This window comes from Trachemys scripta, chromosome 7, assembly GCF_013100865.1.
Source record: "Trachemys scripta elegans isolate TJP31775 chromosome 7, CAS_Tse_1.0, whole genome shotgun sequence".
NCBI lineage: Eukaryota > Metazoa > Chordata > Testudines > Emydidae > Trachemys > Trachemys scripta.
In genome coordinates, this window is record NC_048304.1 from 83,909,402 (window position 1) to 83,927,897 (window position 18,496).

At 46.0% G+C, this 18,496-nt stretch overlaps 1 protein-coding gene across 4 annotated transcripts in view; it reads right to left on the bottom strand.

The window, feature by feature from the left end:
- CHST3 (carbohydrate sulfotransferase 3) overlaps positions 1-17,489 on the bottom strand; it is a 40,332-nt gene extending 22,843 nt beyond the window's left edge. The window contains exons 1-2 of one of the 4 annotated variants that reach the window (XM_034775695.1): positions 16,767-17,489; positions 10,943-11,059 (exon numbers count right to left, since the gene is read on the bottom strand). The gene's annotated coding sequence lies outside the window, so the exon portion shown is untranslated. Of the gene's footprint in view, positions 1-10,942; positions 11,060-15,863; positions 16,533-16,766 lie in introns of those variants that run through there. The other 3 variants (XM_034775696.1, XM_034775694.1, XM_034775697.1) reach the window with 3 other exon arrangements.
- Positions 17,490-18,496: the final 1,007 nt, after the last annotated feature.

Sequence of the window (18,496 nt, forward strand, 5' to 3'; positions counted from 1 at the left end):
CAGCATCATATTGGGAGCTCATGTTCAGCTGATTGTCCGCCACAATCCCCAAATCTTCTTCAGAATCATTGCTTCCCAGGATAGAGTGCCCCATCATGTAAGTATGACTTATAGTCTTTGTTTCTAGATGTACACATTTACATTTAGTCATATTAAAAGCATATTTTTTGCTTGAGCTCAGCATACCAAGTGGTCTAGATTGCTCTGTATCAGTGATCTGTCCTCCTCATTATTTACCACTCCCTTAATTTTTGTGCCATCTGCAAACTTTATCAGTGATGATCTTATGTTTTCTTCCAGATCATTAATACCAATGTTACATAGCAAAAAGCCAAGAACTGATGCTGTGGCACCTCACTAGAAACATACCCATTAGATGATAATTCCCCATTTGCAATGACATTTTGAGACCAAACGGTTAGCTAGCTTTTAATACACTGTATGTATGACATGTTAATTTTATCTTTTCAGTTTTTTAATCAAAATATCCTACAGCACCAGGTTATACATCTTACGTAAGTCTGTTATGTTGACATTATTGCCTATTATCAATCAAATGTGTAACTTCATCAAAAAAAGATCTCAAGATAGTTTGACAAGATCTATTTCCATTAATCCATGTTGACTGGCATTAATTATATTACCCTCCTTTAATTTGTTATTAATTGAGTCCCGTATCAGTTTTTCCATTATCTTGCCCAGGATTGATGTCAGACTGACAAATCTATAATGACCCAGGTCATTCCATTTACCCTTTTAAAAATATTAATACAACATTAGCTTTCTTCCGGTCCTCTGGAAATTCCCCAGTGTTCCAAGACTTATTGATAATCAACATTAACAGTCCAGTGAGCCTGTAGTGAGGCCTTATTGAAAAAACCTGGGACGTGGGCGGGCCCATCCAGAGACTGGAGTGGGTGGAGCTGGGGAGCTCGAAGCCCACCCCTCAGAGGGTCAGGCGGCGACCTGGAAGTATAAAGGCTCGCCCTCAGAGCTCACTAGGGAGCCAGCTGCTGGGCAGGCCAGATATCTCCAGCTTAGCCCACGACTGGGAAACCCCCGCGGCCCAAGGTGCACGCCATTGACTTGCCCTGCGCCCGCTACCCGGAGGAGTTGCTGGACCTGCTGCTTGCCCGCTACCCTGAGGAACCCATGGTGCTGGACCCCCCGGAGGACAACACCCTGACCCAGGTACTACCCGAGGGGGAGTCTGGAAGTAGCCCCGGGGCAGCCGACCCTTGTCTGGCTGCAGCACTGCCAGAACCCATGTCTGTGTGTTGCGACCAGGATCCCCACTGACACAGCAGTGGGTCTGCTGCCGCTGCTAGGGCCCCAGGCTGGGATGCAGTGGAGTGGGAGGGCCTGCGTCCCCCCTGCCATCCATGAGTTGGGTGGCAGTCCCCCCCCCCCCCCCCCCAGGCCTTGGAGGCTTGGGCCTACTGTTGTTGTTCAGCCCTGCCTGAGCTCCTGACTCCGTATTGCCCCGCCCTGACCTAGGGCGTGGGCTTGATAGTACTTGTACTGTTACTGCTCAGCCCTGCCTGGGGGCCTGCGCCTCTGACTCATTGTTGCCTCACCCCAACCCAAGGCCTGGGCTTACAGTGCTTATCCAGTTACTGCAAGGGCCGCCAGGAAAGACTCCCGCGGCTGGACTAATTCCCCAAACCTCAGCAGTGTGCAGTGAGCCGGTGTGGCTCCCCTCCACCCCGGAGAGGGTCGAGCCCCGGCCAGCACCTCTACAGAGCTCCACAGCCACCTCTTTAAAAACTCTTGGATGCAAGTTATCTGGACCCGCTGATTTTTAAAATGTCTAATGTTAGTAGCCACTGTTTAATATCATTCTGAGATACTAGCGGAATGGAAAGAGTGGTATCGTATAATATGACTACATCATCACCTATTTCTAGGAAACTGAAAATTGTATGTCAATGTATATGAGATGTGAGCACCACAAGTCTGTACTGACAACCACAGCCACAAGGCACTGGGAGGTCAGCCCTCTATCACCACAGTGATGATCATTCACAGACTGGGCCTTGCTGTTCCTGTGATTGCAGGGGAGAGGCAGAAGAGTAACAATTTGCTCTCCTGCTCTTCTCCCCTACTCAGCATAGCAAAAATACCTATGTAGATAGTATGCAAAGGACAGTGAAATTCTGATTGGGCAACACATGAGTATGTAGTCCAGGGGGAAAAACTGGTGAAAGGAAGAGTGTGCTCATTGCTGGCATACTGGGACCTCATTACAGAACGGAGGACCTGGGGACAAGAGGAAATTCTAGGTAAAAGGGACAGATGGTCTCCTAACAGTCATCCTCAGTAGAGAATGCAAGGCCCAACTCTATCCCTCCCACTTTTTATTTCCTCTTCTTCAGTACTGGAAGTAAATCATGAGCATGTGTGCCTGCCTGCCGGCTGGCTGACGAAACAGAATGAAAAGTCATAAATGGCTCATTGTTAGCTGAAACAGAGAGGGTCTCTGTGCACATTTAACACTTCCCTCTTGGATAAGTTACTCCAGCTGACTTTCAACCTCCTAACTTAGTTAGTTTTATCCATGAGACTTAAGTTTTCTGGGTGGAGGAGGATTGTGTTTTCTTGCAAATCAAAGTTAGTTCGTGTTGCTGATGAAGGTTTTGGATTTGGTACTTCAGGAGTGCAGGCGGCAGCCTTGGTAGTTCAATCAGATTGGAGGTGCAATGCAACAGATCTGTGAATCTGTAAAAACCCAGGGGCTGGCTAGTCTGGGATCACAGGAAAAGGAAAATGATGGGCACCAGCATGGCTGTATCTAACCTGATTAAATGCTTCTGTTAACCCAAATCTGTCTGAGAGATATCAAACTGCACCCAAAAGGGGATAATAAATGGGATGAATTGTGCTTTTCTTCTCTTTCAAGGTATAAACTGATCTCAGGTACCCAATTTCTAAACTATTTTCATCACCTTCCAAGAGGTGTGAATGTACTTCTATTTGTTGCTATATTAAAAATACATGAAAAATTGCTATCATCTGCTTGCACGGAAAAGAGAGGCCACCGATATTTTGTTTCTTGCCATTTTTAATACTACCTTGGGCTCACTGGATATCCTGGCAGATGGAAAGAAGAACTGATTCCAGCAAACACATTCGTTTCTTCACCTTATATTTGGCCCTGTCGCCGCTGAGAGCAGAGAGATTTCAAAAGCCCTAGGCAACAAACTACACATGGACTCTGTATTCTGTACAAGCAGATGACAGGAATTTTTCATGTTTTGAAAACAGAAGTAAACGTGTATTCACACTCCTGGAAGGTAACAGAAATAACTAGCATTGTCTATCCCTGTTAAATGCTTCTGCCACATCATCTACACCCCTGGACAGTCTTATCCAGCCATTGTTAGCTTTCCTCAGCCGCATACCATGCTATTCGAGGTGTCTCAGAGCAAACAAAAGGAACGTACAACATTAGAAATAGAAAGACCACTCGTAACACTAAGTACAGGTGATTTGGTGAGCTTTCCCCTGGTTGTGATGATCCTGTGCTTGACCGATCTACTGACTGCTGCTCTCTCCACAACTAGAGATAGAAATGTTTTTCAGTTATGGCCCAGGTTGTTACAATTGACATTGACAAGAAGGTCAAGACTTAATAAATTTACAGATAAAAAAGGGTTAATAAATACTAGTCAAAGAAAAGCAGTTCTTACAGGCAAACCTGCAGATAGGGACACACACAGCTATACATCCCCAGGCAAAAAGGACAGGCTGGTACAGTAGCATTGTGGAAAATTACTGACACTTGCTACTAAAGATGTAACCAAATCATCCCAAAAGCCCATGGAATGGGTTACTAAGAATTGGCATGAGAAGGGTTACATCAGGCACCAGAACATACAATCTTTCATAGGTCTCTGGGGTTTAGAAAGCTGTCAGCCAGAGTTGACATTGAACATAATACTGATGATAGTAAGAAACAGATGTAACTGGTTTTAGCCACATCTGTGGGGAAAAAAAAGAATGTTAGAATGAAACCATTTTTCCCCCCCTAGATCATCTCTTATATCTCCAAATATCTTACAAAGACACTGGGCATGCAGCGACTATACAGGCACAACCAGCGCCCATTATTATGTGCTCGGCAATAGCTCACATGCTGCCTTGAATACTAAAACTAGTTTAAGGGACTGATCCTGAGAGGTGCCCAGGATTCTTAGCTGTGCAGGCCCTTAACAAGAGAGAATTCTGGCCAGGCTGCCCACAAAGATGATGCTTCTACTTTCTGAAAAGTGCTGGGAATTCTTCAACTTCCACCTGCACAGCAGCTAGAGCCAATGTCTTGAGAAAACATTTGCCAAACATCTGATCTGAACGACCACACCTCCAGCTTGTCCAGACCCCGCCCTTATACTTCACTGCAGTGTCTACACTAGGAATAAGTTGAATTCCTGAAATGGGAACATGAAGCCAAAATGGTACCAGCTGAGAATTCCTGCCACAGTATTAGGGGAAACTTCCTCCAGAGAGAATGGCATCTGCATGATAGGGCATCTAAGGCTATGTCTACACTGTGTTTTAAAACCCATGGCAGTAAGTCTCAACAGGCAGATCTACACACTTGGGTTTGTGGGGCTCACGCTATGGTGCTAAAACTGTGTATACATTCAAGCTTGGGCTAGAGCTTGGGTTCTGAAGCCTCGGGGAGGGGATTCACAGCTCGAGCTCCAGCCCTAACTGCAATGTCTACATTGATCCCCACTCCACTGAATCAACGTGGCTGAGAAACGTTTAGTTTTGCAGACGCCTACAGAACTGTTCTGAGCAGCCTACACAGTGTAATGATTTGTAGAGATTCTTATTTTTGTCTGCTTTTCATTTCTTTTAAAATAGGTAAGCCGTGCCAGTCCCAAGCCAGGATAAAAGAGAAGGGTTCTGCAGTTGGGTCTGCAACACGTTCAGGTAAAATCATACTGCAACCCAAACTTGTGGATGGGTAGGTGCAGATGGAGCACAAAACCAAGTATCTTGGCAACCAAATTTGTAACAAGAGTAGGCACAGGGAACATACACACGTTGTATAGTACACGAAAGCCAGCACAGGTTACACAAGAAATGAAAAAAATAGCATCTGAATATACTACTTTCTGGGATTCCTTTATTCATGCATCCTTTCTTTCACCTCCAACCCCTGCTTTTATGACTGTAATCGGAGACAAATTAAAACTCAATGGAAATGAACCTGTAGCACTACTTACTCCTCTCCAATGCCCTGGTGCAACTTCTTTGAACTTGATTGTGGTATCAGCTGGTTAATGCTGCCATAGAGTATTAATGTTCTAGAATCGGAGTACTCCAGTGTCAGACAGGGCGAAGGCTCCCTTGTCTCACAGTAATGGAATCTGCTTTGGTGTCAGTTGGGCCGAGGATTACCTTAGTATGGAAATTCATCTAGCATAAGAAATCTTGAACGGGTTTCTATTTGTTCATTTTGCATAGACTCCGCATCTCCTCTGCTGTGCCCTTCTCCATCCTTCCATTCTCCATCCCCACCACTCCTCTCAGACACACTCTCCAGGGATAAGCAGCACTCAATGGCTAAATAATCAATGATGTTTTATTGCTTGATTAGTGCAGGGTAGAGATGTTTCTTCAAACCAAAGCTGAACCGGCTGACTGCAGACTACATTGGCCAAATTCAGACCCATGTAAGAGGGTGTAACTCCAGAGAAACTGCAGCCTGCTTGAACCAACTCTGAATTTCATCCCATCAGTCAAACTGGAACTGCGGCTACAGCTCCTGGAAATATTTACGTTATATATAAGTTCACAGACAGCCTGGAGTAACTGCAAGAGCATAGTTCACTTGAGAGGCTCTCCTAATGCCATAAATGGCAAAAAAGCAGTCCACTTAATGGATGGATTGGCTGTAGATTATTTATACTTGTGTGGACTGCATGTGATTCATTGCCTGGAACAAAGACCTGAGGCAAGAATACCCTTGAATAGGAGTATATTGGAGGGCTTATTAGGACACATACCCAATCACAAAGGGAACTGCTGCCCCAGCCCAAAGGTCTTGCCTTCAGCATGTAGTTTTTGAGGGGGCTACTGCAGGACTTAGTGACAGCCAGAGCCAGGCAGAATGCAATAACTCCCATGTAGTTCAATCTTTTTTGCAGTATTCCTGCTATTCCTTGCCTGGGCCTCCACCAAACAGACCACCAGACTGATGTATAGTGCTAAACTGGATGGTAGTTTTGTGATGTGAGCAAACATTCGCTGAAATCAAACATTTAATTTGTAAGCCTAAATAGGATTTAAATCTTGCACACCAACAGGAAAGTCTTATACACTAATGCACTGTGCTACTTATTCCCACTTCAAAGAATTGTATGGAACAGAATACATAGACTAGGATATTCCTGCCAAGTGGGAGATGCTTTGTTTCTAATTCCTGGCTGTACATTATAAGTGCTGCAGGTAGCACTGCAATAGTTAAGGCTGACCAACTCCTTCCACTACAATACTCTGTTTTCAGTTGCTTATAATATATATTTCATCTTTTTACTTTATCAGATTTAAAAAATAACAAGAGCTAATGAGGAAAAAACACTGTGAAAACAGCAGTGTGATAAGAAGTGTAGTCTTAGTTGTGGTTTCTGGTGCTACTTTTGTTCACAGTCTGAAGAAAACCTTGTAGCCTACAAGTTGCTTCTAACCTGACTGCCTCTTCAGACTACATTGTATTAACCACTTTAGTGGTTGTTCAAACTCGTACGCCTGCTTCGGAAACACATGACAAATTTTTCCCGCTCCCTTTCTTTAAGTGAAACTTTCATGCTGCCTCTGGACTTTCTCAAGTTATGTTACTAATGTAAAAATAAAATAAAGTCTGGGTGGATTGTACAGCTTGTTTTCAAAACACATCCTCAGAAATATCAGCTTGACTTAGGGATTCTAAGCATGTAAATGTGGCGACATGCCCCCAAAATAGGAACACTAGATAGAGAGAGTGGTGCGTGTGTGAATTTATATTCACTAGGCAGGAGCACCGCCAGTTTTTCTGCCGCCCTACGTGGCGGAAGGTCCCGCCCCGAAATGCCGCCCCCCATAGAGGCAGCGGAAGGTCCCGCCATTGAAATACCGCCGCGGTCGCCGCCCCCCAAATTGTAGTCCCCTAGGCGACCGCCTAGGTCGCCTAATGGGTTGCGCCGGCCCTGTCACTAGGCCATTCTCACTGTTAGATAGACAATCTACTCTGTAGCCATCCTCTTGCCAGTTAAGCTGGGAGCAGCCATGCAAAAAGGGGTCCCATTAGGAAATGCATAACATGAAGCAGCATGAACATGGGACGAGTGTCGCTTGGTCACAGCGTGAAAGCCTTGGGCCACGTTTGACTGACATGACCATTTTGTTTTGTTTAAGATGATGGCCAAGCAGAATTTTATTTAAAAATTAAAATCAAAGAGTATATATGTGAGTAAAAGAGTTGTCTCACTGTACATTTTTAAAGCTTCCTGAAATAGGACCAACTCTCATCCAAATTAAGTAGCCAGTGTTACCCTGGAAAGCCTCAGTCAGAGCAGAAAAGTTGGAGCTAGTGAGTGTACAAATAACTGCTGCCCCACCCTACCTATGACTCCTCAGATGGATATAGGGGACTGACTTTCAGGGATTTTCAAGGTGGCATCCCTGGAAAACTCCCAGGACTCTGTAACTTTAGGTTAAGAGCATTTTTACTCTCTCCTCTACTTGGTCCTGATGCAATCTCTTGCTGCAGGGAGAGAAACTGGATGGATTTATATCATCTCTCCTCTGAGCAAAAAGAATTCTGGCATATCTCTGTATAGGCCAGTGCAAGCAAACAAGACACACACCCCCACACCACACACACACATCTTCCACACATCATTTACAGCATTGATTCCAGTAAGCAAAGAGTCAGAGGATCCAGTCTGAGTAAGTCCTCAGACTCTCAATGACTCCTCTGTTTTGACCCAGCTTTGGCATGAGTTAAACTTGGATCTCCCTAGCTGCCAGCCATCTAGAGGGCTGGATGGTAATGTGTATGTGTAGGAGAGGAATATAGGGAAGGAGTACGTAGGTGGATATATATGTGGATGGGATGGGTTTGAGTGGGAATGTACAAGTTGTCTGGATGCTGCCACACGGCAGTGGCCTTGCATAAAGGATGATCAAAAGCAGTCTTGTTAGTAGAGATATAAGAGTGACAGCATATGTGCACCCAGTGTTGAGAGCACAGCAGATGTCTGATATGGGCAGACTTTTGTCACTTCTGAATTGTTATTAGCAAGCTCAGAAAAAGAAACTGAACCTTTAAAACTCCTTCTTCCTTCCCTATCTTCCCCACACCAGTCTGCCTTCCTCTGTCTATGCTGCTAATTTTCTTAAAGCTTAACAATTCTCCTAAGTTCTAGGTTCTGTCATCTGGGGCAGTTCAGGTTTTTTGTTTCTTTCATTGTTTTTGGTTTTGTTTTCAAATAAAAGTAGTCCATGAAAGGCCACAAAAGAGAAGAATGGACCATTGCTTCCTCTTTGTTCTCTGCAGTACTTTGGAGGACAGAAGCAAACTATGAAGACAGACTCTACAAGTCACTCATGTTGCAGTCTATTTATTCATACATTTTGTAATTAGATTTTTTTTAAAAAGCTACTAATTCCTTGATATTGCTTGCCCTGTTCTTCTCATTTGCTCATTTTCCCATCATCCACTACAGGCTAACAGCTGTTTCTCTCTCTTTTTTAATATTTGTTCCATTATTTTGCTAGGGTAAATATATCAAATATTATTATTTGTATTATGGTAACAGCGAGAGGCCCCTGTTGAGATCAGAGCCCCGCTGTGCTAGAACCCATATGTACACACAGCAAAAGACAGTTCATGCCCCACAGACCTTACACGTTGTGTAAGGATAGACAAGACAGGAAGACTACTTTGAATAGGCTTTCCACAGCCCTGGACACTGCAGCAGCCATTGTTAAAATAAAATGCAAGTGAGAGAAGGGGCGTGTTCTGGCTTTTGTTTCACAGGTGGTTGCTGAGGCCCAGAGAGATTGGGATTTACCCAAAGTCAGGCAGGAAGTCTGGGGCAGAGCTGGGGATTGAATCCTGATCTCCTGAGGCCCAGTCCAGTCCAATATCCATTCTATTCTTTTTCTTCTATCAATGTATAGTAATTAGTTGCTTTAAAACTCCATGGTAGTGGTTTTTACATCCTATATCTTGGTACATGGTCTGTGGCCAGCAGACAATTTCTGTCGAAACTTGAGATGATTTGAGCAATTAGTTTTTGAGATCCATAACTCAGACAATCAATTTTTAATCCTGTTTTTAAAAATGTCTAACTTCTTTTATTTATTTATTTATTTATTTTGGCCACATCTTATCTCAGAAATAGCTTCTTCTAGAAACTTCAGATGAAGTTTACTCAGAAGCTTTGGGCAAGGTCTAGTGTGCACGACCAAATCTGACACAGGGAAAGACATATTTGTAAGCTATTCACTGGCAAAATAAGGACTGTCAGCATGAGGTGGCAGGCTCCAACAGAATGTAAAGGGCTATCAGTTGACTGATGCAGACTTAAGCTTTCTTTGTTGTTTTTCAATAAGTTTCTAACCCTTCTCCTTGTGGAGAGAGCCTTCCAAGTGGAAATTCTTTGCTTGGGAGTTCTGTAATGAATTTCTCTGAAACATCAGAGATGGCCATGGCAGGAGATGGTACACTGGGTGGGGTGGGCCAATGCTTTGAGGGGGTACTGAGCATTCTGTCTCTCTCAGGTGCTTGGCTGGCTGGTTCTTGGTCAGATGCTCAGGGTCTAACTTGATCGCCTGATGTGGGATTCAAAAAGAAATTTCCCCCAAGGTCAGAATGGCAGAGACCTTGGGGTCTTTTCACCGGCCTCTGCAGCAGGTTACTTGCCAGGATTATCTGAGTATATCTTGATTAATTGTTTCCCTGCCATTGTGAGAGCCTCAGGTACTGATGCACCTTGGTCCACCCTATTCTCTGCGTATGGGACATAACTGTCTATTCTCCTGGTGGCAGTAATACTTTGGTCTAATCTCAGTTGCTGCGTTAGTGTGTGGCTGCTGAGTGGGGCTGGTGGCCTGTGCTATACAGGAGGTCAGACTAGAGGATCTGATGGTCCATTCAGGCCTTAAACTCTATAATGGTAAAAGAACAGAAAAATTCTGGCCCATTCCCCCTTGTTAGCTATGGCCTTACCCAGGCTCCTCACTCATTCACTTGCTACTGACATCTTCTCCTTCCAGGTGCACCCCATGCCAGGACAAAGACGACAGGCACCATCAGAGTGTTTATTACCCACCCACTCCTCTCTGATAGCTGCTCTTTTCTTCAGTGATCATGCTAGCAGTACTACCAGGAGAAACTGTCCACTGCTCTCCCCTACTACAGTACATGAGCCAGACCAGCTCCTCCCTTGCCCTTACAAAGACTGCAGACTTCTTACAAGCCTATGGAAAAAGCTGACAAAAGAACATTACAAGTCCCACTCTCAGCAGCTTTAAATTTGCAGTGGAAATCCTCTCCCAACAGGACTGGAGAAGGGCTTAGAGACATGTCAGGAAAGAAAAATGAAATATTTTCCTGTCTTGGTTAAGCTCCCAACCCCTATCAACTGCTGTTTGAAGAGAAAGTTGAGATTACCCTGCAGAGAGAGAGAGGGAGCACACATCCCAAGGTTCCTCAGAACGAAAATAATCCAATTGTACCTTTCATACCGCAAGAAATGAAGCTCACAAATAAAACCATGAACCAACCATATTCTATAACAGCATCTGACTCTTTGCAGTTTTCCCAGAAAATTGCATGGGCATTCTGTGGCTCACTCCTTAGCCCACTTCCTCCCTTCCTCAATTCTAACACATCTGGCCCTGGTGAGTGTAGAAAGAGAAAAGGATGGACTTGTTTCTGACTCACATGCCAAAATTTCTGAATAGAACACTGGGCCTAGGTTCTATTTCCAGCTCTGCCACTGGCCTGCTGGGTGACCTGGGGCAAGTCACTTCCTCCCTCTTTGTGGCTCAGTTTCTCCATCTGTAAAACACAGGGATAATAGTATTCACCTTCTTTGTAAATCCCTTTGAGACCTACTGATGAAAACTGCTATTTAGGAGCTAGTTATTATTATTTATTATATGTTGTGTGTTACATAAAGAATCAAATCCTGCAGGTAAAACTCCCATTGACTTCAGTACCTAAGTAAGGACTCCAGAAAATATATATCTAGGTAGATGTGTGTGTGTATGTAAAGAGAGAGAGAACGTGCAAGGGTTATACTTAATTTTAAAATGGATGCCAGTGGTTTTCTTCTGAGCCTGTTTACTCACTGGGGTTCGTGGGAGGTCAAGCTGGGGACTTGCTTATTTATTTTCCTCACTTTGCCTCACAGTCCTCCTCCAGACCACTCTGGATAGGTTTTCCACTGCCCTGTTAAACTGACTAAGTGTGCTGGGTACAGTAGCATCCACTCAGAAAAGAAAAGCAAGTGAGATGAGCATTTGTAAGAAAAGAAGCTGCATTCTGGCTCCCAACCCAGCACAGACTGGGGAAACAGGAAAAAGTGCTGGTAAACGCCAACAGATCTGTACTGGCATTTTTATAAAAATCTTTTTATGTATTTACTTCAAAATTCTGGATACAGATGGACTTTCTAGGCCCACTATTTATTATTGTGTCTGCCTTGAAATAGGAACGGATCGCTTTGACTACCAGAATGGGATTTGCTTTTCTATCGTGCCTTTTATACTCGTGGAATCCCAAAAGGCTTTACTAAGCAATGACTTAGACATGAGGGGCTTTATTAATAATGGTAGTGCTGCCATGACTCTGTAGTTCAGATGGATCACTGTGTGTTCTCTTTCCTCTACAGCAGAAGTACACCAGTCTGATAAGGTGCTGTGCTAGGGCAGGATGCTGGCCCTTTCTCCACTGATAACAGACCTGGGCTAGCAGGGCTCGCACTAACACTCTAAAAAAAGCTGTGTAGACAGCACTGTGAAGTTGCAGCTGGGGCTGGAGCTCAGGCTCTGAAGACTAAAGAAGGGGATGGGCTTCCAAGCCCTGCCTCCAGCCCAAGCCACAAGTACAAAGCCCTGTCTAAACAGCTATTTTTAGAGCACTAGTGCAAGCCCCCTAAGTCTGTCAACCTGGGCTGGCAGGCTTGCTCCAAAATGCCGTGTTGACATACCCATAGTGCACACCTGAGAAGGGGAATTGTCTCTCCTTTCTTTCTCTAGCAGTTTTGCCTTTCTCTAGCAATTCTGTTTGGCTTGTCATCTGCCCCCCCTTTATGGTTGCCTCCACTGGGATTTTTGCCAGAAAAGTCTGTTGAAATGAAGCAAAATCCTGTTATTGTTTGCTGGATCTGACTATAAGTGAAATATGCATCACTGGATATTTTTGCTGCTTCCAAAAATACTCCCTTGACTCAACCACAGTTAAATGAAGATGAGCTTTTCAGGGAAAGACATCAACACTGGACAGAGGACTTGTTCCAGGTAGCATTTTGATAGCTGCTCTCCAATCCTCCATCCCGCTCAGGGCTCCGTAAATACCTTCCAACTGGTGTAAAGGAGGCAGCAGATTGCGCTCTGGTTTTGTCTTCATCAGCATTACCAATTAACTCAAGTTAGCAACCACATTTGTGCATGTCAGCCTGGACACCACAAATGTTTGTGTCAAACCTGGAACAAAGGTTTGGGGAGCGTCCAGACTGTTACCTAACTTAAGCTAACTTATATAACCAACCAATTGGAGTTAAAAATCCTCTGGCGTAGACACACAATGTTGCTGTGTTATAACCCTGGTATAAAGTAGAAACAAAAACGTAGTGGCCAAGTGCCTCATGTTCAGGAAGCTCTGACAAAGAACTACAATTGTGGAAGAGCTCAGAATGTCTCAAATCCACTCCAGAACAAACGAAACACTAAAACACAGTGTACCATACCAGCTCATTATATGCACTGGCCATCTCATTTCATGTTATAACATTACAAGTCCAGGCAATGTAATTATGCCCTCAGAAACCCTCTACTCAGAAGGAATAAGAGTAAGGGGGGGGGCTAGGAAACAATTTTAATAGAATTAAAACTGATGCGGGAGACAGAGTTAAGGGCTTTGGTTTCCCCTTGTTTTACAAATATGAAAGGCTAGACCCTACCTCACCCCTTCAGTGCCCTGGACACATTCAAGCTAAGGGTTCTGCCATCAGATAGCTTTTAAGCAGGAGAAATGAAAAACACACAAGTAACAGAGAATGTAACTCTCTACAACTGTGAGGTCTTTGTGGGGCAGACGGAGCAGTAGGGACGGACCAGGAATGAGATGGCGAGTTGTTTAGGAGTCTTGATGAACGCTTCAGTTTCTACTCTTCTATCTATTAGAAAGCAAGGGTAGCAGGAGGCTGCTTCTCCTGTTCACCTCTTGGGCCATATGCCCTTGAAGAAATTATCCAGATATGTGATTTCTCTAAAAGGGCATGATACAGGAAATGGTTTGGAAAGGGGAAAAAGCGATTCAGTATATAGTTTACTAGTTATTCTGTAGACTACTTAGTAAGAGAGATCATCTCCTGGACCTATCTCTGCTCTCAGCCCAACTCTCAATCACTGCCTCCTTGGTTCCCAAAGTGGTTCACTCTGCAGACTGCCAAGGAGGGCTAAGAGTAGTCCTGAGAACTATGGCTTACACCCCAGCATACATGCAGGTAAAGAGGGAGTGAGTTGTGCCTGGCTGCTGCTGTTTCTCTCTAGCACAAGATACAATGTTGACTGGTGTGTGCACGCTCTTCTCGCTCTGCCCCCAGAACACATTTGGAACAACGAATGTATGTCTTTGTCTCAGTAAGTTCTTTCTCAAGGATATGTATTTTATGTATGCTTTCAAACCCTCCCACAACTCAGGTTCCCTCTCTCCCTCTCTAGGAAAATGCCCTTTTAGACAGTCGCCCAGCTTCTATGGGAATGGAATGTCCTTTTCTATTTCTCATAATCCCCTTGACCCATTCCTGCATTGAGAGAACAGAGAAACTGCTGAGCACTGTACCTGCTCAATAGGCTAGTCTGAGACCTGCATTTGCTCCAGTTTTATTGTGTAAACAAAGCAGTATGTTACCCTGATCCCACTATCCAAACTCCTGCAGATAGGACAGGAAGCAAGAAGTAGTGTTAAGAAATAGAGAATTCCAGCTAGTAAATAAATCTGTTGTTGTGCTCCTGGGGAATTGGAATGAATATCCCAGAATGCATCTGTGTGCATATAGCACATTTCCAGGAAACAGTGTCCCCCCCCCAAAGCAACAAGTCAGGTGTGTGCGTTACTGACTAACATCATTATCTCTTCATCACCCTGCTCTGGACCCATAAATCACCCCAGTTCGTAATGGAAAAGGACGAGTAATGCAAAAAGGGACTTACCTCCTTTCCCCAAAGGATCTAAGTCAAGATGAAATCCTGTGGTTTATACATATAGGGATCTATTCTCCCACTGATGAATGAGGGATTTATGTGGATAAGACCTCGGAATATTAACAGAAATTATCCACAGAAAGCCTCACGTGCTCTGACAGAAGAATACACCTATGTGTTTCTCCATCTCAGAGTTTGGCTACAGCAATCAGCTAAGTCAACAGGAGTCAGTGCTTCCGATCCCTGTGGCTGAAGTCTAAAATGGAGGAATTAGCAAGATTTGCGGTGGACCTGCCAATGCCAACTCTGCATCAGAACTCTCTGGATGGAACTTTCAGACATGGACTGGTGCTCAGCGCCAGTCTGCACCAGGGAGAAAAAGAAGTAAGTGAGGAGAATTTTCCACACTTCTGAGCAAGAAAACAGGATTGACAAGAAAAATGATGCAATTCCAAGAAACTTATGAGTAAATCCCCTTTTCTAGAGCCAGACACTTTGCTCTTTTTGGACAGAAGCTCACAGTTAGAACTGGACTGTCTGTCCTTAATTTTTAACAAAGTAACCAAAAGAACTACATCAGTGTTTCTCAAACTTTTGTACTGGTGACCCCTTTCACACAGCAAACTCATGAGTGCAACCCCCCTTAAATACAAAAAAAAAAGTGTTTTTAATTTATAACACTATTATAAATGTTGGAGGCAAAGCGGGGTTGGGGGTGGAGGCAGACAGCTCGCAACCCCCCATGTAATAACCTTGTGACCCCCCCAGTTTGAGAACCCCTGAACTACATGGTGTGGGAGGCTCCTGAGCTAAAAAGATCTTCTCTCCTGAAGAACTGCATTCAGATCTAGCTAACTCCAGTAGTGAAATGAAGTCGCAAATGGGCATTTGTCTACAAAACCAAGACGGGGTTTAGGGCAGCTGACATTCTCTGCCCATGAGAAGCCCAGGAATTATCAGAAGGTGCTGCATGTCAGGCCTACCTGAGGTGGATTTCTGACGTAGATTGTCAAAGCTGTCTATAGCAGCCAGGAAAGATGCTGCAACTAAAGACTGAAGTGAACTGGCAGAGGTGGGTGGGTGAGCCCATGATAAAAACTGAAGAAAGTAAAGAGCTACGGGGGAACATACAATGTTTTAGCTATCGATATTAAATAGGAATCGCATCTTCAGCTACCCTAGTTACAAAGATCACCAACCTTTCTGCTGGGATCAGGAAGAAATCCCTCCTCCCTCTCCCTGTATAACACTATGTGGTGCATTAAGGAGGTTTTACACCTTTCTCTAAAGCATCTGACCATTGTGTAATATCCTTTTTTTGGACTATTGTAGATAAATGGACTGCAGGGTTTCTGATATAGTTGCACTTCCCTATTCTTCATGTCATGGAAAAAGAAGCCATACCTAGCACCGGTCTCTTTGTTTCCACCTACCTGGATGTGTGGGTCTTCCTTAATTGGCCAGATCCTCAGCTGGTGTAACTAGCATACCTCTGTGCTGACCCAGCATATTCAAGACACACATTTTAGCCTGCGCTTTGAACTGCCTTTCACTCCCAGCAATGCTGCTTCATTTTAAATCTGCTGGCAATTTACATTCTGGAAGGAGGTTCCATGAATCATTCCCTAAAACTTCCATCTGAACAGGCCGCGTTGCACAGCACACACACAAGTTTTCCCGAATTGTATCCCAAAGTTGGAAGGACAATCATTGTAATGACTCCTGCCGGGCGAGGGTTGCAACCACTGCTCCCGGCTTTGCAGGAGAGCCTGACCCTCCAAATCGCAGCCTGGGCTTTGGGCTGAACGGCTTTTTATCTTCTCCTCTTTCTGCTTCATGCAGCTTATTCCTTTTTGCAGCGTGGCCTTTGCAAAGCCCAAATCCGGCTAGTTGCTCCCAGGGACCCACCGTGTCTAGCTTGCTCTTGGGCTCTGTTCTCTCCCTTCCTTCTGGCCGTACTGGTTAGTCACTAGGGGAACGCTAGGAGCAGGCGGAGTGCCGCGGGACTTACAGACAGACCAGGGGCAGCGCGCCCCCCGGACTGCCCCCAGCCGGTGCAGCCCGGCTCTCCCCGGCCCACCGCGCCCGGCCTGTGCTCGCTCTTCTCACGACCCTGGGGCGTGTCTGGAGGGGGGGCACGGGGCCCAGCCGCGCTCCTTGGGGCACGTTTCCTGCCCTCCTCAGGGCGCAGCTGGACGGCGCCTCCCCCGCGCACGGTCCCGGCTGAGGCTGAGCGCGCCGCGGGCATCAGCGCACGAAGGGTCCCCCCGCCCCGCCAAGGAACAAAAGCAGCGGCGGCGAGGCGCCGGGACCGTGCACGCGACCGGTTGCCTTACCCGGCTCGCTCCTCCCGGGGACGGCCGCGGGGAGCTCTGCCCGGCGGGACGGGCTCCGGCCAGGGGACCATCCGCGCTCGCTCCTCCAGCGGCGCAGCGCCTGCTCCGGGGAAAGCGCCGCTGCTTCCCCCGTGCCAGGCTGGGGCTCGCTGCCTCCCCCAGCCGGCGGCCGGGCTCTCCCCCCTGGCAGGCACCAGGGCTAGATGCCGGGAGGCTGCAATGGACGAGAGGGTCGGGTCGGTTTCAGAGCAGCCCCCGGGGGCGGAGGAGCGAGCTGGCCTCCCCCCAGTACAGGCACCAGAGCCTCACGCCGCCGCCGGAGCGACTCCTGGCCCCTCGGAAAGTCGCTGCTGGGTCGGAGTCAGCGGCCGAGCCCGCGACGGGCGGCGCAGGAGAGTTCTCAAGTGAGCCAAAGTCACCAGCGGGTCCCCGGGCGGCGGGCGGCGGGCCCCGGGCTAGAGGAGGAGACAGGGGACGGGAGAGCTGCCTGCCCCGCCCCTCCCCTCGCCGCTCGCCCCCTCCTGGGAGCAGCCCGCTAACAAGGACCCTTCTGTTGGCTTTGTTCGAGACACTCCGCGCAACGCCGCCCTTCGCGTCTCTGCCGCTTGCAGGCTCTCGGGGAAGTCGTGCGCTTGCCGCGCTTGGTGCTTGCGAGGCGGAAAGCTGCGCTCCGCGCTGGCGGAGGTGGCCGAGTGCGCATCTGGCCAGACAGGCAGAGGCAGCAGGAAAGGAAACTTGGGAGGGGGGACACGACAAGGTGGGGGGGGGGTGGAGCGAAAGGACAGAACAGACTTCATCTCTGTTATCTCCGCACTTCTGAATTCATTATCCCTCCCCTCTGCAAGCGAGGAAATAATTTAGGAGGGAATCGGTGAGAGCCAAATCTCTGAAGTCACTCGGATCGTGACTTCCCACTGTAGTAGGAGGGATTTCAAGCTCCTTTTCAATCTGAATATTCCAAGGCCGTTGTCTACCCCATTTGTTGCAATTGTATCACTGGTAATTTTGCACACGGATCATGGGTGGGATATGACGCCCTTCTCGCTGTAGCATGCACAAAGGGAAAGAGATTACATAGAAGTAAAAGTGGGAAGTTGTGCATATCATCTCTCTTTTTTTTTTTTTAAGGAAAGTGCATTTGTGACTAAACAGTGTCCATACTAGTGTGGCTGGGTTTCGTATTTTCATTATTGTGTATTTTCTAATGCTCTGGGGCTCTTTTGATTATAGATGATGGACTGAATTTGTAGCCCTTCTTGCTCAGCTTTTGGCAATTCATGGTAATAATGCTTCCACTGTTTCCATTCCAGAACAAGGGGATGTGATATAGGACTGTGAAAGTTCTTTTTTCCAGTGGAGGGCAGGTGTTAGATCAGCAACTGCTGTTGGAAGAGGACACTTCCTTGCACTCAGGTGTTGTGGTTTTAGTCTAATACCTGGATGGAGCAGATGCAGGATGCAGATCTGATTTTCAAACATCCCAGAGGTTATGGACATTTAGAGACAGGGTTTAAATTCAGGGCCATTTTAAGTTGTTACTGATGTGGTGACCCAAAACTTGTAGTTATTAAAAATATCTTGCATTGTCACATTATACTTCTAGCACTATAAGGTGTATATTCACCCCATTTATTGAAAGACTTTAGGGGATAACATTAATAGGTATATAACCATGTATACACAACTTTAATTCCACTTGAGCATTCAGATTACATTATAAACCACAAAGC